The sequence below is a fragment of the Episyrphus balteatus genome, chromosome 1 (assembly GCF_945859705.1).
Source record: "Episyrphus balteatus chromosome 1, idEpiBalt1.1, whole genome shotgun sequence".
Classification (NCBI taxonomy): Eukaryota; Metazoa; Arthropoda; class Insecta; order Diptera; family Syrphidae; genus Episyrphus; species Episyrphus balteatus.
In genome coordinates this window covers 100,453,037-100,480,387 of record NC_079134.1, presented here as the reverse complement: position 1 = coordinate 100,480,387, position 27,351 = coordinate 100,453,037, and the positions used below count along the sequence as shown (strand labels likewise).

General features: G+C 31.1%; 1 protein-coding gene across 2 annotated transcripts in view; it reads right to left on the bottom strand.

Annotated features, from left to right (window-relative positions):
- The window catches only part of LOC129917141 (metabotropic glutamate receptor 2), a 644,700-nt gene that overhangs the window by 393,931 nt on the left and 223,418 nt on the right, over positions 1-27,351 (bottom strand). The window contains exon 1 of one of the 2 annotated variants that reach the window (XM_055997511.1): positions 11,842-13,190. The exons of the other annotated variant lie outside the window; for it this stretch is intronic. The gene's annotated coding sequence lies outside the window, so the exon portion shown is untranslated. Of the gene's footprint in view, positions 1-11,841; positions 13,191-27,351 lie in introns of those variants that run through there. 2 annotated transcript variants of the gene reach the window in all.

Here is a 27,351-nt window from a genome sequence, read left to right as displayed (position 1 = left end):
AAGGAAAAAATTTAAAACTTGAGAATTTCAGCCAGGGGGCGTGGCAACCGCCCATTTCCGCTGAGTTTTCATAAATTATTATAGAGCACTTCTGATTGTCGTAGAATCTTGAAATTTGGTAGAATGGTAGAGCTGGTAGTTTATACAAAGGAAAAAATTTTAAATTTGAGAATTTTAGACAGGGGGCGTGGCAACCACCCATTTTCACTGAATTTTCATCAAATATAGAGATTTTATATTCTACAGCCATACCTTGCAAAAAGTAGTGAAATCACAACAAAAACATTACTGTTAAAAAAAGAGCCAAGTTCTCCTATGTTGAAATTATGCTGGCACAAAAAGTACTGAGATGTAAAAGTGTACCAAGTTCTAAAGTTTGGGTTCAAATTCGTATCAATAAAATTTTGATTGTTTACTTGGCAATTTTTGAAATAACTTTAAAAATCGATAGTTAAGAAAAATTGTCAAGAGAACAATCAAAATTTTATTGATACGAATTTGAACCCAAACTTTAGAACTTGGTACACTTTTACATCTCAGTACTTTTTGTGCCAGCATAATTTCAACATAGGAGAACTTGGCTCTTTTTTTAACAGTAATGTTTTTGTTGTGATTGAAATTTTCTCGGAACCATTAATCGAAGACTAAATTGATTGTTCCTCATGCAAGGAGTGATGGATTGAAAAATACTCTGTTTATTTAAAGATAGGCAGTTTTATTTGCGACTTTTGAGCGAACTTACACCTGTACGCAGCTGCGCACTCTTACACAATAGTGTGTATAAGAGTGCGCAAATGACCTAACGTGATATTTTGTTTATAACTTTTGAATTAATACATTTTTGTTACCAGTTTTAAGTTTTTTTCGTTGCTTTGATTATAAACTAAAAACTATATATAAAAAAATTTGTTAAATTCTTTTTGTTATTGTTTTATTTGGTGTTTTGTCTAAAATGCGCACTCTTATACCACCTTACCCTATGTATCTATTTATTAGTATTTACTTGGAAAAAAAATTAAAAAAATGGAGGGCAGAAAAAATTGTATTTCTTTTCAATTTGCTAGCAAAATTTTTTTTGAAAATTTGAATACATTTTGGGACAAATTCACCGTTTTTATACCCCAGTTTATCTTAGACTGGGGTTTATCCAATGTTATTTGAATAGGATAAACTCAAGTCTTTCTAAGAAGCAGCTTAGAAAGTGTCTATGAATATGGCCTTTTATGTTTAAAATTAATATAATATCAAATAGCTGTCTGTAATTAAAAAAACAAAATTGGTCCAGAATTTGACGAAATATACGCATCGAAAAAAAATTGATAATAACAGCTATCAATTTAACATTTTTGAGCAAGAAAAGTCATCCAACAATTAAATATAAATTTTGATATGATTATCATATCATTATGACATTTTTTTAAATTTTAGGTTGACAATGAACATTTCACTTTGACAATATAAATATGAATATTGACTAGAATTTACGTTTCAGTTTATTCAAATGATATTTCTTTCATTTTCTTTTTTATTAACCCTTAACCACCTACCCCCTATTTCAGTCACTTAACCACCTACGTGCGGTCCAGGAGACCGCTACAGAATCTTACCTCTGTCTCGCAATTTCTGGTATTATATTTTTTAAAAATCAATACATAATATTTTTTAAAATACATTTAACCATTATTTTAAAGACTAAAATAACATAAATTAAATTAATGTTTTGTGATTTTATCAAAAGCTTCATATATTGGAGCTTTTAGAGCAAAAAATGAGCTCTGTTACTGTATTAGCTTTAAATTTGAAATTCTTCGTATTTATTCTTATAAAGTAACATATCAAAGAATTAAATAAAAATAGAAAATGGATAATAAAAAAAAAATCTTCAACAAAATTGCAAGGCACCAACATTCACAATTTTTCGCTGCAATTAGTGCAAATTTTGCTCGGGCAACCCAAGAAAAAATTTTTTTTTTTTTTTGTAGGTACCTACATGAAATATTAGTAAATTGTCTCCCGTTTCATTTTGGGATAACAACTGGAACTTGTTTTTCGCATTTTAAGAATTTCTACACTTGATAGGCTCGATAAATCTTCAATTATGTGTAGAAAACGGCGAAAAAAAGTCACATAACTACCTACCTGCGGTCTCGGAGACCGCTGGAGAAATAATTTTACTAACCTATATTCACGTGCACGTATATTCTTTACAAATATAATAATGGTGATATTCACCCCTATTATAGAATTCGACGAATGAGAAAAAGTGACAGTTTCAATCATTTCCGAATATTTTGCTATTAGTGAATTCGACGAAAGAAACCAAAAAAAAGGTGTTCATATTTATTTATTTTGATTTCACTACCTACAGTTATAAAGAAAAAATTAATTTTTTTTTTAAATTGCAATTCCCCAAAAAGGACTTGAACTTGGTACTCTCGCCCGCTGACCAAGTACTCTTTCGTCAAACCCCCGAGCAAATAAATAATGCGAGTGCATAGGTTTAGCCTAGGGAGGCAATATAAAATCGTTAATTCCTCGTGCTCGTTTTCCTCAAGTTAGGTGGTTATGGTTTATTTAATATTTTTCAATAATTTGGAATGATAAACAGATGAAAAATTGATTTGATATTAGTTATAATTAAATATCATCCTCATAATAAAAATATTGTATTGATATTTTAATTATAATGAAATACATTTTCCAACATTTTTGTGTTAATTTGATATTTAAAAAAATGCTAAAATGATATTGTTTTTTTTTCGGTGCGAGATTAACTTAATTAAAAATATGTGATGATAATTTCCGCAATATTAATTTTTTCATATCACAAGAATTAATATTTTTTTTTTTATTAACTTTTTTAAAAAATAGCGTTGCAATGAAAGATTTTTTCAAAGAAACAAATTAGTCACAGGCTGATTTTTGGAACTCAATCAGATATGGAGTTGCTTGCTTCCTGAAAAAAAAAATTGTTTCACTAACCGTTTAGAAAATAAAAAAAATTAAATAATTTTTTTCAACTTTAACATGAAAAACAAAAGTAATCAATTTTGTTTAAATTACATGTATAATGTAATATGTATATAAGAAAATTTGCAATTTCTAAATGGTCCGAAAGTGATAGAAGAAATCTTTAAATGACAACTTTATGTAAAATTAAATTATGTAAAATTAAATTAAAAAAGTATGTACAACACTCTTTTCCATACAAAACACTCCTCAATATATATGGCAAACAAATGGCTGCAAGTACATACAGCTATTCGTCTCAAAGCCTCTTCACAATGGATCAACAATAATACTGGTCATTCTATTATTCTGAACTCAGTCGGATCAATCCCAAATAAAATAGACTACACCATCCCACAACTGCAATTTGATAGAAGCTTTCAGGTAACCACCCCTTCTAGATCAGTCTGGGAGGATAGGGAATTCCTGGAAGATGATTCGATCCATTTTTACACGGACGGACGGATCAAAAACTGAAGATGGAGTTGGTGGAAGTGTATACTCAGATAGACTAAATTTCAGTCTCTCTTTTCGTCTTCCAGGCGGAACTTTTGGCAATAAAAGAAGTCCTGTCTTGGCTTAAAGAAAACGTGGTATCAAACAAAGATATCCGTATCTTCTCGGACAGCCAGGCAGCCATTAAACCTCTTGATTCTGTCTCTACCAATTCAATAACTTCCTTTAACTGTCGATCATATCTGACAGAGACGGAGCAAGAGTTTAACATTCATCTTTGCTGGGTGCCGGGTTATAGAGAAATTTCAGAAAATTGCAGACCTTATGAACTTGCCAAAAGAGTGGAACACTTATACATTTGATACCAACATTATGTATTCTTATCGCTAGGTGTAAACTAATGCTCAAACAAGATGCTACAAATAAAACAACCTGAAGTGGAATAACATCAACAGCGACTAAACAGTTCTGGCCAGTACTGGATCTGAAGCGCTTTAATTGTTTAATATCTCTTAGCAGATCATAAATCATCTTCGTATTAGGTGTCGCAGGATATTGTGTAATAGGCAAGTACGTAAGAGGCCTTGGAATCTATTTCAATGATTTCTGTAGAAGCTGCATGGATGAGGAATCTGTTCCTTACGTTCTCTGTGAATGCCTTGCGTTATCCCAAAGACGAAGATTGCATTTAGGAGAATTCTTCTATAACAATCTTAGTGGTCTAGCAAATATAGACATATGTAATCTCGCTCGCTTTATTAGAACCTCCAAATGGTTGAACGAATAGGAATCTCAAAGATTCGTTGTGGTATCACAACGGACCAATCACGGTCTAAGTGTATCAGCTCTCCTGCTGATAGCCACGTTAACCTAACCTAACCATATACAACATTTTTTTCTCAAAACCTACAGTTTTTAAGACATTATTTTTTGTGACCTTTTACCCAAATCAGTACTAACCTGTACGTGTACCAAAAACCAGCCTCTTACGATTCGTTTCATTTCTTTGATGTTTTTTTATCTATTCTTACTTGGTAAGTTTAAAGATTCCGACTTTCTTATTGCAGATTTTAAAGGGCCTGGAAGCTGGTCTGGTCTGAGTTTGTGTCTTTAAATAAGATTATAGTGTCAATGTGATAAGACATTAAAAAAAAAAATGATTTTATGTTTATTTTGATCTGGTTTGGAAAACAAAAGAAACATTTTTTATGCATTTCAACCAATTTTAACTACTTCACCAAGAACGTGCGACCCAAATAGAGCGTTTTATGTTTAACCTTAAACAAAAAAAAAATTATTTTCATTATTGGAAAAAGTATATTGGGAATTTTGTTCTGGAGCAACCGTACTTAAATTCTTATGTATACAAGTGTGGACTGCACTGCAGTTACTGCAGGTTTTTAAAGCATACTTATATTATAAGATACGAATACTGCAACCATACAGAAGTTCATGTTTTTCATTATCCATAGTTTTTATCTTGTTTCAGTTTCATTTTTTTTTGTTTTTTTTTTTTTTATAATTTACGCGCACTCAAGGGGTTATGACTACCCTTTATATGTTAGCTATTAACACAGTGCGAGCGTTTAGGAAACAGAAATAGGATTAAGTAGGAGATGACGATGTACATTTGTCTTAAATGTTTGCACATTGAAATGGGAAGGAAAAATAGAGTTGGGTAAGGAATTCCAAATTCGTGTTGTTCGACTAAAAAAAGAATCCCTATACTTAACGGTTCGTCCGAAGTTTGGCTCAAGGGTATAACGATGGGCATAATTTGCGGTGCGGGTATTACGGGAAAATTGTTTTAAGGGAGGCATGCAACTGGCTATTTCACTAGAGCACAACCCAAAAAAATAGCGGTAAAACAATGAAAGGCAAGAGACATTTCTACGATGTTCTAAGGAAACAAACGTTTCCGAGATTGATCTATCACCAATCAGTTTTTTTGCTCTGTTCTGGACCCTATCTAAAAGAGCTAATGATGTTTTTGGTGCTCCAGCCCAGATATGGGAGTTGTACTCTAGCTTTGGTCGTATATACGCCTTATAAATTGTAGCCAGGTCAGAAGGGGAAAAGAATTTTTTACATCTCCTGAGGAAACTCCTGAGAAACTGATTTATTTTTGATTAATGAAAATATTTCAGACAAATGTCCTTTCATGGGACACTTTTGCAGCAGTAGTGGTTGATTTGGTTGAAGTATTGGAAGAAACTTTTAAAGAAACTTGAAGTTGCGATAATGGACACCTGCCTTTCACACATTTATTACACAAAATTCCTCAACTCCAAGCTACTATAATTCTCAGTCACATTCCGTGCATTTAAAGAAATATGCAAAAGAAAGAGTTAAAGGAACTCAGCCTTCGGCAGACAACAACAAGACCTTCTTTTAGAAATATCTGGGTATGCAATATCCGGTATTGTCAATCTTTTCTCACATACCTCAGGTGAAATATTTTAATCGGCAAGAAGACGGAGAAACTTTTTTTGTTCGTTTTCGTTTTGAATTTGATTTATGTATATTAACTGATGGTTTAGAGGGTAAAGTAAAGAAGTTCCACACTTATTTCTTATTCAATTTCAGCTCTGGGGTTAGACATATAAATGTACATACATATACGTATACGATATACCTACATGTACAAGTGGGGTTCAGTTTAAAATTGAATTTTAAAGAAGTTGGAAATCAATTTTTTCACAATTGGCGAATTTAAAAACCTCATAGATCTCTCATAAATAAACGTAGGTTCAACAGTTTTGAAACTCGGCACACACAATCAAGGATGTCTGGAGATGGCCCAAAAATAAGTTCCCAGGAATCCGAAGTGAGCTCAAGCTGCAATAAATAGAAAAATCCAGTTTCTTCAAATTTCCACGATTATCTTAAAAACTATTTCTGGGATTGAAAAATTATATTCCACAAAAATGAAGCTTTTTAAATTTTGTAAAAAATGGTTACTAAGTATTTTTTCGTATTTCTAACCGTTTATAAAATAAATTTTGCTGCAAAAAAAGAGAAACATGATTTTAATCAGTTTTTTCACATTTATCTAGCGATTTGTTTGCCGTGTAAAAATGATCTCCTAAGAAATTGAAGCTTACATATAAAGTTTCCTAAAAAAATAGGATTTTATTTTTGTGTACCTATCCGTTAAACTTTACAAAATATCTCTTTCACCTATTTTTTTTTAGTTTTTTACGCTTTCGTTTCATTAGATTATTTTCGTATGAAAAGGCTCCTATGTAGTATGTATGTAGCTATACAGATTTTTTTGTTGGTATGTTTATTTATTACAAAATCGTTGCAACCATCCCGGTAATTGTAAATCTTAATTCATTAATATAAACCATCACCAGAATTCTCGAGAAACGATTGAATTTCTGCCAATGCAACTGACACTCAAAAGGTTATTATCACAAAACAGTGATTTTGTAACTATTTGCTATAGAATTACTATTTTTTGACAAAAAATAATTACAAAATAGTTAAAAATGACTATTATAATAGTCATAGACTATTAAAATAGTCAAAATAACTATTAAAATAGTTAAAACTGACTATGCCATAGTAATTACGTAAATATTAAAATAGTCATTTTTAACTATTTAATTATGTTTTATAAGAAAAGAAAACAGAAAACTAAAATAATCAAAATAAATTCATAATTTTCGTTTTTGTTTTGTTGACTGAGATGGGTGTTTGTTGTGGAAATGGCTGAGGCCCAAATCCACAGTTTCTTGTAGCCGCTTTAAAGCGCCTGGTCGCTCGTAAGTATTTTGTGATAAAAACCTATTGGGTTTCAGTTGCAAAGGCAGAAATTCAATCGTTTCTCGAGAATGCTGGTGATGATGATTGCCTGGATTATTTTTAATGAATTAAAATTTACAATAACAGGGATGGTTCCAACGATTTTGTAATAAACATACCAACAAATCTGTATACTAAGTTCCTGAAGAAAAGAATGTACCATTTAAAAAAAAAAAAATAATGATACACGACAAAGCTGCAAGTTTGAGGACATATTAACGCTTGTTTTTCTCGTTGAAGAAGCAATATTTGTTCTTGAAACTTGGTGAATCTCAAGGGCTTGTGATAAAGTTTATATTGTAGAAGTTTCACGAAAAACTAATTAAACGTAGCCAAATTATTCACAGATACCAAGTTTCAAGAAAAAAAACATTCTCCAACGAGGTTAACTGGAAACAAGTGTCAATATGATAAATTTGGTAAGCTTTAAATTTGTAGAAGATGTTTTGTTTTATACGATAAAAAGTTTTCGAGGTATGTAATCGTGAAAAAACGAATGTTTCTCTTACGAGATACGAAAAAATGCTTGAATACTATTTTTTATAATTATAATAAGCTCAATTTTTGTGAAACTAAATTTTTCGAACCGAGAAACAGTTTGCAATATAAACGTGGAAATTTAAACTACCGCATGTTTCTCTTTATTGCAGATAGAGCTCATCTCCAGACATCCTTTAGTGCGTGTGCTAAGTTCCAAAGTTGTTGAATTTTTTTTAAGATATGGCAATATTTTGACTTCGTGGACTGGACATTTATCAAAGGTTATCAATTAAGGTTTTTTCAACGTGTGTAAGTGTATGAGTTTTCCCTCATTCTGCTTTGAGTATCTTCTTAGTAGTAATTTATTTATTACGCTGCAAAAGGGTAACAATTCTCATTCCTGGTAAAATTCCTTCTCCGAATTCAATGCGAAGTTTTAGTAAGATTTATAGGATCTTATTTGCTTGCGGACATCCGGGACATATAGAATGTACCTATGTTGTACATATGTATATTATACATATGTACATTTCAAGCCCTCTCTGCCGTTTTATAGTAAGCAACAACAAAACTCTTAGCTGTAATGGAGCCGATCTACATTTGTTTTCTTGACCAATCTCTTATATTAGACGTGTTTTATTTTTTATATCCCTTCATGATATCCAGATCATTGTATTTATTTACTAGTGTTACAATTATAAAAATCCTGCCTTTGTTGTAAAGCATAATGATATAACCTGGATTACGATGTAAATAAAAAACGGCTAGCATTTAATTGTTTTCTATTCGTTCTCCGTATTGAAAAAAAATACAATTTTGTAAATAATTCACGATTTTTTTTTTATGAATCAAAGGACTCGATATGATTTTTTTTTTATTTTAAAATTTTCTTCTTCAACGCAAAATCATTCCGAAAAATAGGTGAATCAACGTCGTTTTCGTCGATTTTAAGTTGGTTTTTCCGTCAGTGTTCGTACGAACAAATTTCAATTCGCAACGACCAATCTGTTTTTTCATTTTTTTCTTATTTAAGAAATTAGGTACAATGTAATTTCTTTATAATGTAATTTCGTTTTGAAAAAATTAAACATTAGTTAGCTTGCTTCTGTTTAAAAAAGTTTTTCTTAAAAAAATTATGATTTAAGAAATACATTAAATTTTATTGGTTCGTTCACTCGCTCATTCGTTGGTCGCTCTCATGTACAAGGGGCTTTACTATAATCCGCATTGGATATCGCATAAGATTCTTGAAAATCTAGATAAAAAGCAGTTTCCGAGAAATTATGTATTATAAAAGTGGGCGTGACAGTGGGCTTGACAGTGGGCGTATTTTTTTGTATAATTGTATTTTGAACTTTTTAAATCAAACTACATATGTGTGTATATCGAAAGAGTTAATGGTAAACGAAGCCATTTTAAAATAAAATTTAAATGTCTTATGTACGGTTTCAAGGTTACTATTTGCTGAAAATATATGACATTGAAGATAAAAAGTAATTTTTTTTTCTTAAAATCTCAGTATCGTTAATTCAATTTCCACTGCCAACATAACACATATAAATACCATACGCAAATGCGGAGCTTCCGCATCAATTTGTACATCTGCATCCGCATCCGCAATAAATAATAATCAATGCGGATTTTCATGCAAAGAAGTTGCGACAAGAAATAAACTGGGCGGAGCGGGAGAATGGCGCGTACCAATGGGAGTCACCCCGAGCAACGGTCTGTGACCGATTCTTTTAGCAAAACACAGAAAAAATGAAAAAGGCTTACATAAAAAAAAAACACTCTGTGTGGGAAAACCCAGTGGCGTAGCTAGCATGGGTGGCACCCGGGGCGGAAATTACGGTGTCATTCCCAGAATGAAAAACAGTAAAATAAATGACATTCCATTATTATATAACAATGCTTTTTTACTTGCTCCTTGCCATAGGCAAATTTTGGAATCGCAGAAATTCGAACTGATATGGGTAGTTACAACCGATTTTTTTTTTTTAACTTAAAAAATATATTATTTTTTTTGTTTTTTTGAAAACTTGTAGGTATTTATAATCAAAAAAAAACCACCAACAATTTTGAACATTTTTTTTCGAACAATTTTTTATCATTAAATTGAATTCTTGGTTTGGAGTTTAAAACCAATCTAAGAGATTTTTTTGTACATTTATAAACAAATTTTATGTTTTAAATGAAATTAATTTAAAAAATTGAAAATTATAACAAAAAGCCTAGTTCGCAGATGTGATACAAAACTTGCAGTAGATAAGGAAAATTCAAGGGGTGATTCTTGGATATATTAAAAAAAAATAGCTCTATCTATTACTGATATCACGTTTTCTTAAAACTCTGCTATCTATAAGGCGCATTACTCCTTGGTAGCTTTTGGGTGTCATCCCCACCCCAAATGGGTAACACCCGGGGCGGTCCGCAACATGATTCGATAGGTGTGCTTGCTGCAGGTGAGAACTGTCCGATTCGGATGAAATTGGACAAAATTCCTCTCCGACGGACTACTTCGCTAGGGCCGATTCCGCATCCGCATCTCATCTGCAGATGTGAACTTTAAAAAACGCGCACCCCCATTAGCATTTGCGGATGTGAAAAAACCACGTCCGCAACATCCCTGATGTGAATTATATTTGAGCTTTCAAGCAGTTTTGTTTCTTACTGGCAAATGAAATATTTGTAAAAGAATTAAATTGAATTTTTATTTAAGCTTTGTAAGCTTGATGGTTTTTTTTTTAAATTATACTTCTTTTGCGGCCGGCGGCGTTGCGTTGCGGTATGAAAATTTTCTTTTGAAAAAGAAATGTCAAAGATTGACAAATAGCATCATCTAGTGCTCATAATTGTAAAACAGTTTTGTTATGGTATGAAGCTACTAGGTGAATTCTTGTGAGTGAGAAGTATAACTTCAATGGGGTGTATATGTAAGTATTTAATTTAAATACTTTGTCAGTGTAGTCATAAATAAAAATATCAAATTTAAGTTCAGGATTTGAACCTTGTATCCTTGTATGGTATGAATATATGAAGGTATTGAACAAAAATAAAGTTAAAAAAAAAACTTCGAAAAGGCTAGTTTGTTCACTCAAACACTAATATTCAAAGTTTTTATTTTTAATTTATCATTAAGGAAATTAAATACAATACAATACAATACGAATATAAATTTTCAGATAGATTAGATCATTTTTATAACGATAAAACCTCTGTTTGGTATTTTATTAATGACCAAAACTCTGTAGTGAAATGAACCTTTTGTTTAATAAAAAAAAAAAAAAATAAATAATCATAACATAATTTTTCAATTTCATCCCATTGTAGTTTTGGGTTTAACTACATACATTCAAATTGGATATTACTCCCCAGCTTGTAAAATTAGAATTACCTTGATGGCATTATTTAATTCTATAAAAACAAATTCAAGCTAAGACCAAAATTGATTCGACCACCATTATTTATGACTTAAAATATTACCCAATCCTATTTGAATTTCAACTCTTGTACATAAAACATCTTCAAGTTAAAAATCCTTAATTTGTTCTCAACATGGCTTTCACAAAGTCTTATAATTTTATGTTAAAATAACCCTCATAGTCATAAATCTCATAAATTAGAATGAACCCACATTTATATATACAATAGAAAACTTTCTTTTAAAAGAAACTTGTTTGTAAGTATGATAATAAGGGACTTATAAAGCCAAAATAAAGCATATTCAAGTAGATACAATACAGTGATGAGGGTTAACTTATTAAAAAGAAAACAGTGAAGCAAGTTCATTTTATGTTCCTTCATACTAAATACAAAAAAAATTCTAGTTCTATTAAGAACAACTTTTGACATGCATTACATTGAATATAAAAAAAAAACTCTTGGGTTTTCTGTTCTACGAAACCAATTAATGGTTATTTAAAAGGCCACATTTTGTTCATACCATACCTTCCCTTAAAGTAAATCCTTTCTCTTCAACTAATACCTACATCACATTATACAACTTTTTTTCCCTTTTTGGGAACAAAGAAAAATATTGACATTTATATAATTTTTCGCTTATTCTTTTAATCACAACACACTTACATTTATGGCTAAACAAAAATTTAATTATTCATAACTTTATAACACAACCAGCACGTTCTTCGTTATTTATCTATAATCTTGTATGATTTTTTCTTATCTATGTATTTGTGCAAAGAATCTTATTCCATTTTGAATCATTTTACACATAACATGTCATAATGAATATTATAAGCGCGCACACAACTGGCCCACGAAATTGTTTACATTTTATTTGGCAAACGAATTATAATGATTGAGATAAGCAACGAGAGACTATACACAAAAAAACATATCCGGCCAACAAAAATCAACGACAACGGAAAAACGAGCGACTACGACAACGGATACGAATACGATGCCAAGGACAAGGACAACAATGTAGCACACGCAAAAACTTCCTAAAAAGGCATAAACAAAACCAACGACCGACGACAAACACTTATTTTTAAGAATATCATTAGAATATTTTTGTTATCCTGCTATGGTGGAAACACATTGCGGTTTTGATGGTGTATGCCTTGTATTTTTATATGCGTAAAATGGTTTCTAAAAGGAAAACACGAACAAAACATATACTAATTAAAATACGAAAAGTAATTAAATACACCGTGTCACACTTAAATATATTTTATTTTTGTAAGAAACTATATTATGAAAAAGTAAACATAATTCAACACCGAAATCCATTCGAAATTGCCTTAGAACATTTCAATGCCACGAAGGAAGAAATTGCATAAACAGACAAGACCTTTACTTTTGTCCCAACGGATGACGCTACTTATAAAAGTTCTACAGTAAATCGTCCAACTTTCGAGAGTACCGGCTTGTAACTGAATTTTTTTAAGTGAACTTGTAATTTTTATGTTGATATACGAAGTCACTTAGAAGTTTTGGCGAATGGTATAAAATGTTTGTGTAATAGGGGATGTAAACAAATACTCATTTCGGTCTATAAAATACAAGGATTCCCTTCAAGGGATAACAGTTCTGAACTGCGCAGGATTGTATATGTAGATACCTATGCTGTTATAACTATGAATGAAAATATCTCTCCTTCACTTTCAAACGTTATGTGTTTTAGAACTAATGTTTTAGAACTGAACTGAATGTTTTGTATACAAAATAAACGGTTTTATTTTTAAAAATGTACCTATTGAAAAGAAAAAAAATTATATTAGCTAATTAAATTCATAATTAAATTATTAATAATTAAATTCAGTACTGGCCAGATCTGTTAAGTCGCTATACATGTGGTTATATTATTCCACCTATGGTTTGTTTTATTTGTAGCATCTTGTTTGAGCATTAGTTTACACATAGCAATGCGCGGATACCTATGTTGACTTTATTTGGTAATACCGAAGCAGTGTTCCACTTTTGCAAGTTCATCAGCTCTCAATTTCCTGAAATGTCTTAAAGAATCTATATTTGTGGATGTTGACTGATACACATTTTCAGCTATCAAAGTATTTCTCACAAACATACACACCACCATGAATTCTGCCAACTCTGTCATTCCTAAACAAGCGAAATATACTAGCTGAGAAGAAATACTATCATTCATCCAGATACCATAATAATATCCATTGTAGATGTAAAAAACAGTCTATTTAGAACAAAGACTTGTAGCATTAATATGACAAACGTAAAGACCATTATGGTCACCACAAAAATATAGAATAGATCTTACAATGTCAGGGTCACATCAAAAAACCAAAAAAATAGTAATAAATAATAAATAAATCAAAACAAAAAAAAGCTGCTCTTTCTCTGAAATCAAAATATTGTAATATTTTATTAAACCCTTAAACCCTACCATGGGGTCCAGCGACACTGCAAACATACATTTTTTTGAATTTTACAAAAAATAAGTAATACACGCCGCACACTGTGGATTTTGGGGAAAAAAGTCCAAAATTTAAAGTTCCTCGGAGAATATTTCAATAGTATTTCTAAATTCTAGAATAAAATCTGAATCAAAATCAGAAAGAATTACTAAATTCGGACTTGTAGTTTACTTTTTAGAGCTTTGTAAAGGGACAAGTTGTTGAAAGTATAAAAAACGAAGTGTAAATACCCTGAAATTAAAGCTGTGTAATTTTTTTTAGCTTGAGCCGACTCATACACTTTTATTTTTCCGTAAAGAAGCCATCGTTTGTCTATTGTAAATCGAAGAAATTATTAATTTTAAAGATGTTAATTATTTTATATAATTATTTAAAGAAAAGAGAAAAAAATGGCTTGATTTTTTCATATTTTTGTATATATAATTTTAGCTACATTTGCCTACAGTTAGAGACTATTAAAAACTTTTTCCTTATGAAATTATCTTTCGATTAAGGCCAAATTTGGGTGCCACCAGGTGCCACTGTGTTTTTTATTGGCAATTGAAAACTTCATTTGGTCGCAAAAATAATTTTCTTAAAAATTACTTAAAATAACAAAAAAAATATTAAAAATCAAGGGTAACACTTGCAGTTATAAATGATACTTTTTTTAAAAGCCAAAATATTAGGCTTAATTTGAACTTTTAAATTAAGTTCTTTAAGTGAATTGTTTTTGAAATAATCGATTTCAAAATCAAAATTTTGAAAAAAAAAAATTAAAAAAAACACATCCAATACTATTTTTGACAAGGCTGGGGATTTGAATTCAAATTGAATGATAAAGAAAATTGCCTTAATTAATTCCTTACCAAAAACTGAAAACCATATATTTCTATGCCTTCTAGTTTTCGAGAAAATTGAAAAGTAAAAAATCTCCTTTTTGTCAGATTTTTGTTTTTTTTGCTGCAAGCTTGAAATTCTTATCCGAAAAGACAAGTAGAGAAAATAAAATTAATTCGTAACACATTTTTTACAAATCTAGTACAATAAAATTACATTTGATTTTTTGACCTTGGCTCAGAAAAATTAATTTTCGTTATATGTAACTGAAATGTATGTACATACATAATATATTGAAAACTATTCAAATTAAAAACGAGTGAAAAGGGATTATGCGTCTTATTATTATACATTTTATTAATAATGGGAATTTTAAGCATTTCATGCGAAGATCTAAGCAGAAAGCTAATGGAATGTCTCAAGATTTAAATCGAAATTATTATTGAAAAATACAGATCATCTGACCCCTTCCTTTATTAAGAAGAATCAGAGTCATTTAATTGGAAAAAATGGCTCTCTTAAAAGAATAAACTTTTGAAAAATTTGTATAAAATATGAAAAAAGTTGTTTTTTTTAAATAATTTTTAACTATAATTTTGGTTTCTTATTTTTCGTGGACGTGGACCTCGACAACAGTACCTACTATTAGTTATTCTTTTCCATTTAATGTATTTAAAATCGGTAAGGTGGTTCCAATAATACAAAAAAATTTAAAAAAATGCTATAAGTACAAGTAAATTGAGAATCGGAATTCTTTATTACTCTCACATTTTTTTAAAAAAAGGGCGTGGCAGTGGGCGGAAATGAATAATAATAATTTCTTACGACGTAAACTGTCATCCTTGAAAATTTCATCCAAATCTATTCAGTGGTTCAGTTTTTATTGAATTTTTTCCGCACTCCCATACAAATTTCCCCAGTGTGCGCCGTCGAAGCTTATTAGTCATTTATTCATTTTCAAGTTGTACAGCTCAAGATATCCACTGTCTGGGGTCCCGTAGACCCCAGGGTAGTAATTGTGAAAGTTTATTTTGGTAATTCGATGGAATGTTTTTGAATTCCTTTAATGGGTTATTAACTTTTTTATTACTTTAAAATAGTGTTTTCACTGTATCTAGTATTTCTTTTATTATCACTGCTGTATGCATGTGTTATTATGTCTGTGTTCTCGTTTTGTTTTTCGATTTAAGTTCGAAAACACAAGAATTATATGGGCAACTTTGCCAACCAATCTCCAGGTACTTATTGGAGAAATTTTAAAAAAGAAGCGGCCAGTAGCTCAGTAAACATCTACTCTAAACACAAAAAAAAGGATTTGTCATCTGTCCACGATAAAAGGACCTCAAGACGATAATAAGGTGCAACAGTTGCAGAAATGCACTCTGTTCGGAACATAGCCACTCAGTGTGTCAAATGTGCCTGAACACAAGTTTTTAGAACATTTTATATTTTAGAACATATTAAACTATTTTATTAATAAATACAAATTTTTATTAAATTGATTTTTTTAATAAATTTGATCAAAAACCTTTTGGGGTCTCCTGAACCCCAGGGTAGTAATAGTGTCTCTCCAGAGATGGGTAGGGTTTAAGGGTTAAAAACTTATTTCGTTTATTTAATTTCCACCTTTACTTTCCGTTCAAATAAACACACACTTTATGTCAATTTAATTTACTTTTATTATTCGCTCAAATAAACACACTATTAAAATCAATTTGTTTACTACAATTTCTAAAACTTTATTTCACCTTGTTCTGTAATCTGTCACTTTCAAAATTAAACTGTATCCGGTCGGTGTCCTAGCTGCCCATTTATACCTGAATTTCGAAATTCGAGAATGTTCTCGAAACTTCCTCTCCAGGAGGGGAGCTTCATACTTCCAGTGGGATATTTTGGATGTCCAGGGGTGCGTTCAGAAATTTAAAGGCATGTTCACACTTATTATTAAAGGTGCATTCAGATGTTTATCTTCACAGTAGTTAATTCATCGTTACAATAAAATAATTAAGAAAGTAGTTGTCTGTAAGGTCAGTTTACGTATATAGAAGTTCCCACTTTAAAGATACACGGAGAAAACAGAACACATAGAATTAAGCGGATCGCACCTTAATTTAAGCGGATTTCTGTATGGTTTTTTGCTAAGATGACTTTCACCTTAAATTAAGGTGACATCACCTTAAATTAAGGTGAAGACACATTAATTTCTTGAATACGCAAATAAAAAAAAATATCTGGCAGCCACCGGAGACGAACCCACAACTGTTATTGGGTTACTAGGCCAGTGCCCAACGGCGTATACAGGGGGGGGGGGGTCACGGGGTCATGACCCCCCCCCCCCCAAGAACTCAAAACTTAAACAAGATTCTTTTGAGTACGATGATTTTCAAAATGTCGAAGTTTTAGAACAAGAACGAAAATGAAAAGTCAAAAAATTTGTTGGTATTCAACCGAATATTTTTGCAATATCTGGGGATGTGGTCATATTTTTAGCGAACGCTATGCTGGATTAGGATTATTTTGATTCGTTCGATAATATAAGGCATTGATAGGCTACAAGTTAAGCTGTGCTGTAGAGCTTTGTATGGATTTAAAATCCAAATAATTTTTTTAATTTTGACTAAACCGAGAATTGATAAGAATATAGGCAACCTGTTCTAAAGGCAAATTAAATATTTAAGCAAGCTTAGGTCACTTAAAATAATCTCGAAAATCGATTTAAGAAAAACTAATAAATATAACTGAATATGTTTTATATTTTAAACCGCTGATAAACACCTGAAAGCTGGTTAAATCAGAGCCGAATATTATGAAATCCTTCGTAAGTGATCTAAAGCATTTCTTTAATTAGTAATGCCGTTTGAAATTTCGAAAAAATATCTAAACTATACTCTGTCCGATAAATATTGGCAGTACAGGCCTTATGGGAGAGCTTTTTCAAAAACAATGTGATCTAACGATTGCTAAAAAGCAATTTACGAAAAATATGCCCCTGAAACACACAAGAACACCACAGACGTGCCATGGCATTGTTGTTGTTATTTCTTTATTAAGCGAAGTACACCCTCCTATGACCGATCTGCCTCACGATCTGTGGCAGAATGAAACTCAATCATAAAAGCTGTTTATTAAAAGTATTCACAATACATAAGAGTTACCATTGGTAAACTTCCTTCATAAACTACTCCTTTTTCTATTATTTTTCTGAAAGAGCTTTCAGGATTAATGCTTTTTTCAAGCTTTTTGAACGAAAAAAAGCATATGTGTTGTCGTGGTGTTGGTGGCTATTTGATTTTTATTTTGTGTATGTAGGAAAACAGTTAATGTCAACATTTTAACATGCATTTTAAGATTTCAACAGGCAAAATTTTGTACCCATGCGTGGGGTCGGCCTGCGTCTTAAATGAGTGAATTTTTTATTTGTTATTTTGGTGTTAAACGAAAAATTTATTTTTTTTTTCGTTTTTGTGAAATTTTACTGACAAAATGGTAACGCTGGTACCTTTTCGAAACATTTTTTTTGATAATACGGCATCGCTAAGTGAGCTTTTTTGTGTGATAGACATATCCAGAAGGCGTGAAGCAGAGTGAGATGCAAATGCCCTACCTTCCCTGTACTGCCAGTTTTTATCGGACAGAGTATAGCATAATTTTGTTTAATATTTTCTGTTACGCCAAAAATATTTTTTTGTCCTTACTATTTTGACAGAGGTACTTGAATCCTGTATCGTCTTAAAAGAAAAAAAAAAAAAAACAAAATTAAAAAAAAAAATGTATTTTCAAATGCAATTTTTTTTTTTGCAAAACCTTGCGATTCGTTTGCCTGAGGTTAGGAAGACAATTAATTCGAAAGTTATCAGTGTTATTAAACTAAAAAGATTTTATTTAAACTTGTAAAATAATTCTGGACTATCGTAAAACAATGCAGAGTTGTTTAAAGGCAAATTATTCAATCGAAGTACTTGTACATTACACTGTATTTTAAGGACTGGATGGTCTTAATTGGTGAAGATTTAAGGCTAAACAAATAAAAGCAAACGAATCACACAACGTTTTTGTTTGGTTATTCTTAGAACTCTTCGGAACTGTTCGATTCGAAATGCAAAACAAACAAATTTTAATATTTTTAATTTATAGCACATTTTCAAGTTTATGCCTACTACCAAAACTTTTGTAAAAAAAATTTTGGCATGACCCCCCCCAAGAAGAAAACCTGTGTACGCCCCTGCCAGTGCCTTACCACTGTGCTATCTCACTGTTGGAAATGAGTATGAAAAACTGCAAGTAGGTAAAGCATAAGTGTACATATAATATTAAATTTTTTATTTTTGGTCGGTTTTTTTTAAGATGAACATTCACATTAAAATAAGATGAAGTTCGCATTAAATTTAACTGAGTTTAAGGGGAATCACCTTATTTTAAGCGCATATCACCTTATTTTAAGGTGGTGAAATTTAATGTGCGCATCATCTTATTTTAAGCTGACACTTTTTTCTCCGTGTAGCAACTCTATTTTGTTCATATTCACAATGAGTCTTGGCACCATACGCAAAAATATATTTCCAATGACATATGTATGTTCATCGTTTTGGTCTCAGGGCCAAAATTACAATTGTGTTTTTTTTCAATAATATGGGCGTAAGAAATTCTTAATAGGGGTTTTTCTTTTTTAGCTCAGAAGAAAGCTCTGAACAGAGTCTGAACATTCTGGACACGCTCTGAACATTCTCTGAACTGAACGTGTTCTGAGCGCTCCGAATTAATATTGAAACAGATTTGAGAACAAACTGTCACGAAATGACATTTGGTCAATTCATAGTTTTCAAACCCAAAAAAGGATTAAAAACTATGTTCTAATAATTAAAAATAACATGGTTTGAAGTAATTTATTATTAAAACTTAACAACTGCAACGAGCCGACGGCTTCAGCAGCCATTTTAATTTTGATTATGCATATATTTCTTGTGTTTTTTTCATTGACGTAAACGTAAAGCGTTCAGGTCTTACTCAGAATGTTCGGTCTTTCTTTTCGAGCTTGTCTTTCTTTTCGTCGTCTGAACAAGCTCGAAATGACATTTGGTCAATTCATAGTTTTCAAACCCAACAGAGGAATAAAAATTATGTTCTAAAGGCCCCAGCCCATAGAATCCGTTGCGTCCGTTCCGGCAATCCATCCGTTGAAGTTGAAGTTTGGGACAGAAAGGGGTGACCCATAGAATACGTCGTACGACGGATTGCTTTTTGACAGCTCACTTCAAATTCCGAGGTGTGTTCGATATTTTATCGCTGAATGTGCACTAAGGAAGTTCTGATGAAAGAAATTTTTAACTATTATTGTTGTTCTTTTTTTTAATTAAATACAATGCGCGACTAGATTTCATGTAGGTACTTGCTCTTCAGTTAAAAACAATTTTTAATAACAGATTATCATTTGTAGATATGACTTTGGCATAGTAAAATTGAACTCTACAACAGAATTTGAGTATTTAATTGATATAATTTATAAGATACATCATTAAATGTTACTTTTATTACAATTAATTCACTAATGAATACTGAAATTTCACAACTCATAAAATCGGAGAAGAAAAGAACGCAGTTCATTTAGTTCTGAAATTCCCCGGTGTGCACTCTCAAACAGAAAAATGAACAGATCTATTAATGGCAACCAATGTCAAACCATACGACGGATGAAAAAGTAGAAAGTTGGGCAACTTCTTCCGTCGAAACCGTCCGTCTCCGTCCGATCCGTCGCTTATGGGTCGCTTCCCATAAGAACGTGTGTATTTTATCGAGCTGTCAGTCAAAAACTTCGACGGAACGGACGCAACGGATTCTATGGGCTGGGGCCTTAATAATTAAAAATAACGTAGTCTGAAGTAATTAATTATTAAAACTTTACAATTGCACCAAGCCGACGGCTTCAGCAGCCATTTAATTTTGATTGTACATATATTTTTGTGTTTTTTTCATTGATGTAAACGTAATGCGTTCAGGTTTTACTCGAATGTTCGGTCTTTTTTTCGAGCTCTGAAAGTTTTCTGAACAAAAAATATACACACATTTTGAAGCTCTGAACGCTCTTAACAAAAAAGAAAAAATACAATTTTTTTTTGACAATTCAGACTCTGTTCAGAACTAAAAAAGAAAAACCCCTAATGAGGAATGATTTTGTTGCAAAAAGGCATCATATTTTATTTTCAAGATAGGCATAATTTTGGTTAAAGAAGCTGACAACGCTCAGGATAACTGAACTGTCATAGTTTCTAGTATTATAAAACTTCGTGACATTAAAGCTTTATCTACTCCCTAAATTGTCTTTGTTTCTTGACTGTTAATGAATGTAGTACATAGGTACATTAGATACTTATACTTATATGTCACTCTAAAATTACTTCGTCCCAAAACAATAAAACGAAATTAATGAAAGCATAAACTTTGTAAGATTAATTTCCAGTTGACAGGAATCAAATTAAATTTGCATTGTTACTGGCTCCATTTAATAAATTATTTATTACGTAGGTACCTGCCATTATTGAAGTGAGAGGACTCTTATACAAGAAATGAAACTGATATCATTTTCCTTTGTTTTAAATTTCGATATGGATTTGGATTGGAAGTAAATATTATATGTATGTATACTTACATATTTACCTACATACATAAATGTGTGCCTGCTCAGTACGTACCTAAAATGATAAAAGAAAAAAATTTTTTTTAATTTATTTTCAGCGCAAAGTGAGGATGTTTTAATTAAAATAAGTAATTACATATTTTAAAATTTTGTGTCCACAGTTGAATTTTAAGAACTGTTAAGTGTATTGTTTTCGAATTATAAATGAAATTTCACAAACGGGATTGCTTATGGGTACTTTAATGGGTTTCATATTTGAATGTATGTATATGTATTGAATTGGTTTGGTACCTATATAGTAAGTATGTACGTATAAATATTTTTTTTATTAATTTTGTATCATGTTTAAGGGAACGTTGAATGGAAAAGCCATATGTAGATACTCATGTAAAAATACAAATTGGGGACATCGATCGTACGCATCTTAACTTAGTTTCGATCATAAAAAATTCGTCCGTCCTTATTCTCCTGATGACTTTAAGTTTTTCAAAAGTATTAAATGTAAAACTTTCACAAGAAGACTTTTATTTCATTAAGGGATTGGTGCAATTAAAATCGTCTTGTTCTTACTATTGACAAGTATAAAACTATGAGTTTGTATAGCTATAATTATTCGTTTGATTCATGTCACTTAAATAAAGTCTCCATGTTTTCTGACTCAGGAGTTATTCTTGATCCTAAGTTAACTTTTAACGATCATTTTAAACATATAATTAAATAAAATGCACGAATGGGTCGCACGTACTTGCTCTTGTAGTTCACAGTATCTTTATCTTAAATGTCTATTGGAAATTTAAGATTTTATTTAGTGTCGAGAAAAAAAAATCAAAAAAAAAAAATCGAAAGTTTAAAAATTAAATAAAAAATTTTTTCTTCGAAAATGTTTTTCAAAATATTTTTTTTTACATTTTATACTTCAAAATGATGTGTGTAAATTTTTAATAAAATTGACTTATGCTTTGATGAAATATATGAACTTAAAAAACATGTCAATTTTTGAAAAACGGCAACGCCATATTTCCGTTCTCCGCATTTTTTGAGAAAAACTAAAAACGCAGTTTTGTTAGAATCAATAAGTCTATTACGTATACCAAATTTAATCAAAATCGTTAGAGCCGTTTTCGAGAAAGTTGCAATACCTCGAAAACGTTATATGGGAGATATGCGTTAAAAAGGAGATATTAAAAAAATAAAAAAAACGGTCCTAGGGAATAACCTAAAAAGCATCTGTACCAAGTTTCAAGCAAATCCATCCATCCGTTTAGGCCCTAGCTCGATGTACAGATGGACGCACAGACGCACAGACCGACACGGACGGCATGACGAAAACCACATTTTTGATCTTCTCCATCATCGTAATGTTGGTTTTGATTAAAACCTCAAATTTTTTTTTCCACACGAAACCAATACTTGCCCTACAGAGCAAGTAAAAAGCTAATATAGAATTCTAGCGTTCATTAAGAGATTTGTTCTCGATTTTCGTGACCCTTATGTTCTTAAGATTTGATTAGAATAGTTTATCTGTATTAAAATAAATTTTAACTAGTTTGCAAATATATATTTACAAAAATCAAGAAAATATATTATATTTTCATGATAAAAATTTTATATCACATATTGTACCTCTGCGAAACGGAAATTTTGTTATACATACAGGCACGTAGCCAGGGGGGGGGGGGGGGGTTTTGAAAGGGCATCAATCGTTAACAACAAATATGAAATTTGTTCCTATTTATGGCACATCATCTTAGGGTATTTTTCGATGCTGAATCTCATGGAACTAAAACCAAGACAGTCTGAGTTCCCTAAAATAATTTATAATTTGAAATTGAGAGTCTTGATAGCAATAACCATGGATGTATACATATTGAAAGGTATGAGTGATTTTCGCAGTAAGAAAATCTATTATTGGTTCACTTGAACGTTTAAAAAAATGATGATATCAAGTGATATTTACCTATATGCACATTTTGTTAAACGAAGACAAAATAAAATTTTAATTTTAATGCGTTTAAGTATCTACATCCAAAATTTTGATGAACATATTTGTTTAAGAAAAATTGTAGCACTTAAAAATTAATTGAGGGTCAAATCAAGTATAATTACAGAATGGCCGAATAGTTTTTGAAAAATTAAATATTAAGGGGGGGTTTCCATAGCATTTTAATGGAAGATGGTTGACTAATTGTTGTATAACTTTTGCAGTTTATAAGATAATCTTATGGAACGTACTTTTTTGAAAAGGCAATAAACGTACCTATGCACATTTGCATCATTTAAATTTTAGAAATGCACTTTTTTAGCATTTTAGTCGTGGGGCAAAGCGTGATTATTTTTTAAAATATTTTTGTATTTTTTAATGAGAAGTTAATAAAGTTTTTCATGCAGCCAGTTTGCCAAAAAAAAATATTTTTTTTATTTACACACTACAAATTTGATCTTAAGAAACCAATATTTGCATACTTTTTTTTTAAGAAGGGGCAGTCAAAGCATCCACAATTTATTTTTATTATTTTTTTTTTTCATTATATTTCAAAGCAGTTTCAAAAAAAAAATATATATTTTTGCTCACAGTATTTTCAATATAAATTGTTGAAAAAGTGTCTATTTTAGCTTTTTTTACTTTGAAAATTCGATTAATCACGCACACATACAAACCTAGTTCAAAAGAATGCCACAGCGTAAGCTGGCGCTGATGAACTCTTTCCTTCTGTTCTTTTCTATTTATTGAAAAAAACTTGCTCTTGCGCTCTCATTTTCATGTTTACATAATACTTTTTTTTGTTTCCTATTTTCTCACTCACTCAGGCAGGCAGAAATCATTCATGAAATTATGAGGATGCTGCAGAGAGTAAAAATTAATTTCAAAGTTTAAAACAAAGTAACTTATAAGTTATAAATGGTGCCTTATTTTTGTTTCTTATAATGAAGGTATAAATAAATAAAAAACAAAATCGATTCAGTTACGAACTGAGTTCATTGCATTGGTTTCTCTAAAAAAATCATTATTACTGTCAAGTATATCATATCAATGCACCCACATAACACATCCTCTACCTGATTCTCCGCTGAACCACTATAATTATTATTATAATGCAAAAAATTTTCTGATACCTACACAGAAAACTCAAATGCCATCTAAACAGCAACATGAAAACAAGTTTCTTTTTCATTTCAAAAATAAATAGGTATACACTCCAGAAATCTTTCATGAAAATATTGAATTTCAAACCAGTTTTCGTCCACAAACACCATATCCATATAAAGATCTATGTATACCTACATCCATTTGCATGTCACCCCCCACGCGTCAGTGCGATGGCGATCTCATAAAGAGACAATGAATGAAAACCAACATCCTGAGAGGAAAAAACCAGAGAATTCGATGGCGGCCGGCGAGAGAGTAAAACACATTCACTAATACACACAAATGCTTTTACATGAGATCTGACTTCGCTGAAAAAGGGAACCCAGTCTTAAATTCAAGTATTTATATGTATATCATGGTGGAATGAAGTACAACTTTTTTTGTTTGAACTGAACTTATGATACGAAATACGAATACCTAAGTGAATGCTGTGGAAAACAAACATGATGGTCCTTTTAAGTTGTGACTTGTGACATGAAGGAAACACTGGAATTTTCGGAAATTGAACAATCGTTTTTGGTTCTATTTCACATTTATGATAGAGTAACTGAGGTAGCTAAGCTCAGCAAATTTTGTGGTCTCTACACTGTTAGTGTTGGAGCCAGGTGTTGGTTGCGATCACACCAGTTTTGTTGTTGATGTTTGGTCTATACCATGCATGTCAAACTTGCAGCCCGCGGGCCGCATGCGGCCCACAACGAGTAACTTTGCGGCCCTCACACAGATTCGAGCTAAATTTTAGGTCCCATACAAATTTATCGATAAGATGCTCAGATAAATTTTAGCTCGGATAAAATTTTTCGACAGTTTGTATGGGAGCTAAAATTTATATTAGAGTTTGTTTTGATCAATTAAAGTTCGAAATATGCTAAATTTTTCTCGATCTGCGTACCAGGCATGGAATGTACCTGAAAAAAAAATTATAAATTTATAAGATATCGTGAATTAGGAAGCGAACGTTCTGATTTAACCCAACGGTAGGTTAATTAGAATAAATGTCGAATGATATGAAAATGGAGGCATGCAATTTTTAGTGTGACTCCGAAGTAAATTCCAAATTTCTATAAAGTGGATATGACCGAAGTTTATAAGTCTTTTTCAGTCAGATTTGGGACAATTTAAAATTGCAATTAAAATCGTTTGCAAATTTCATACAACCTTCGGATTGGAGGAGATATTTTTATTATTAGGAGAAATAAAATCCAGCCTTACTTACACCTTGGTCTGGTGAAAAACAAAATGGTAGTAAAGAAGAGATTCTAGTTATCAGGAAGAAATCATTAATGTTATAATTCTTCTTATTTTTATAAATCTGTTTGGAAATATTATAGTTTTACTTTTTTTGCGGCCCATACAAATTTAGATCTCGCTGTTTTGGCCCCTAGGAACCACTGAGTTTGACATGCCTGGTCTATACCGTTAGTGTTGGAGCCAGGTCCCAGGTATTGGCTGCGGTCTCATCAAATCTTGTAATGATTAATTAATTTTTAGATCTGAAGACAGTATTTGAGGTGCCGAGAACGTCACCAGTGTCAGGTGGGTCGTGTTAGATACACCCATTTAAATGAAGAGGTATCATAAGCCTGCCATCATAGCCTGTTATGGTAACAACATTAGCCCTGTTCCATTGGAGGTTGTAGTCTACTAATAGTAGATGTTTTGGTTTATCTAGTACTATCATCTACTCATGCTCTTCCTCCCGAGTAGATACGATTTGTATTGAATTCGTTGAAAGAGCGTTCAATTGAAAATCGCTAACTATCAAAAATTGAAACCTTAGAGTTAACATCTGACGAAAAATAAATCTCATTCAATTCTGAATTCAGAAAACTGGATTGTATATTTTCATGGTCAAAGCCATTATACGACCTATAACTAATTGTACGACTCAAATTCTTGTTCTATTTACTTCAAATTGATAAGAGCAGAAAATAAAATCATGAATTCAAGCAGATGTAGGCCTAATTTGATCATTTCCTTAAATTTTCCTCTTCGAACTTATCAAAAACATGTCTAGTAAGCATTGATTTCAATCAGACTGAAAACAAGTTGGCCAAAGGGTATTTACAACTGACAATCCAATAACATCGCAAAAGTAGTTTAGTAATCTCGTTATGGGTCAAAATCATGGAGGTGGAAAATTTGATGTCCATGCATTTTTTTTAATCAAAATAAAATTTATTTAAATCTTTTCTCTCATTTACCAATTAAAATAGTTGGCATGCATCTAAAAATATATTTGTTTCGATAAGAAAAGTTTCCATTTCTTTTTTATTGCATCTAGTATACCAAAAAAAAACGTACCCGGACATGTCCATGTCTATAACTCAAAAACTGAAAATCAAATGGCTTAAAATCACTAAAAGATAATTAATTTCAGTATTTCTTTTCTTTCCACTACATATACACAATACTCTTTATTATTGGTACATCTCTTACAAAAGAATTAAGTTTTGTTATTTTTTATACAATGATAAAAGTTGTCCGAAGAAAAATGACGCATAATACCAACATTTATTAATGTATCAATATTTTAATCATCTAACATACAAAAGAGTGCTGCAAGCAGTGTTTTAAGTTAATTTTATATAGATTTATCATTCCATACCTCTTTTATGTATAAATATATAAAACGTATGTTAGAAACTAGTTTTAGTTTCATTTTTAAGTACCTTACATCAATTAACCATCATTCCAGGAACGCTTGTTTTGGGGTATAGCAAGATTGAAATTTAAATTTGTTGGTGATATTATGATCAAAAATCAAGGCCACTACAATATAATCTCAAAAATATTTAGTTTAACTTTGTTACATAAAAAATAAAAATAAATTAAGGTCAAAAGTCCGGGAACGTCATTTCCGGGAAAGCTCTTAGAATCTGAATAAATAATGTAGTCTTACGCTCATAATTTTGCATTTTTCGGTATTTTTACTCAGTATCCTATCTAAGTATGGCTGTAATATACAATTTAATCAAAAAAGTTACAACAAAAACAAAAGAAAAAATTACTTATGGTCTAAGTGTTTCGGAGGTGCATAAAAACATTTTTTTGTAGAAATCGGTCTCTGCCCCAAAAAATAAAGT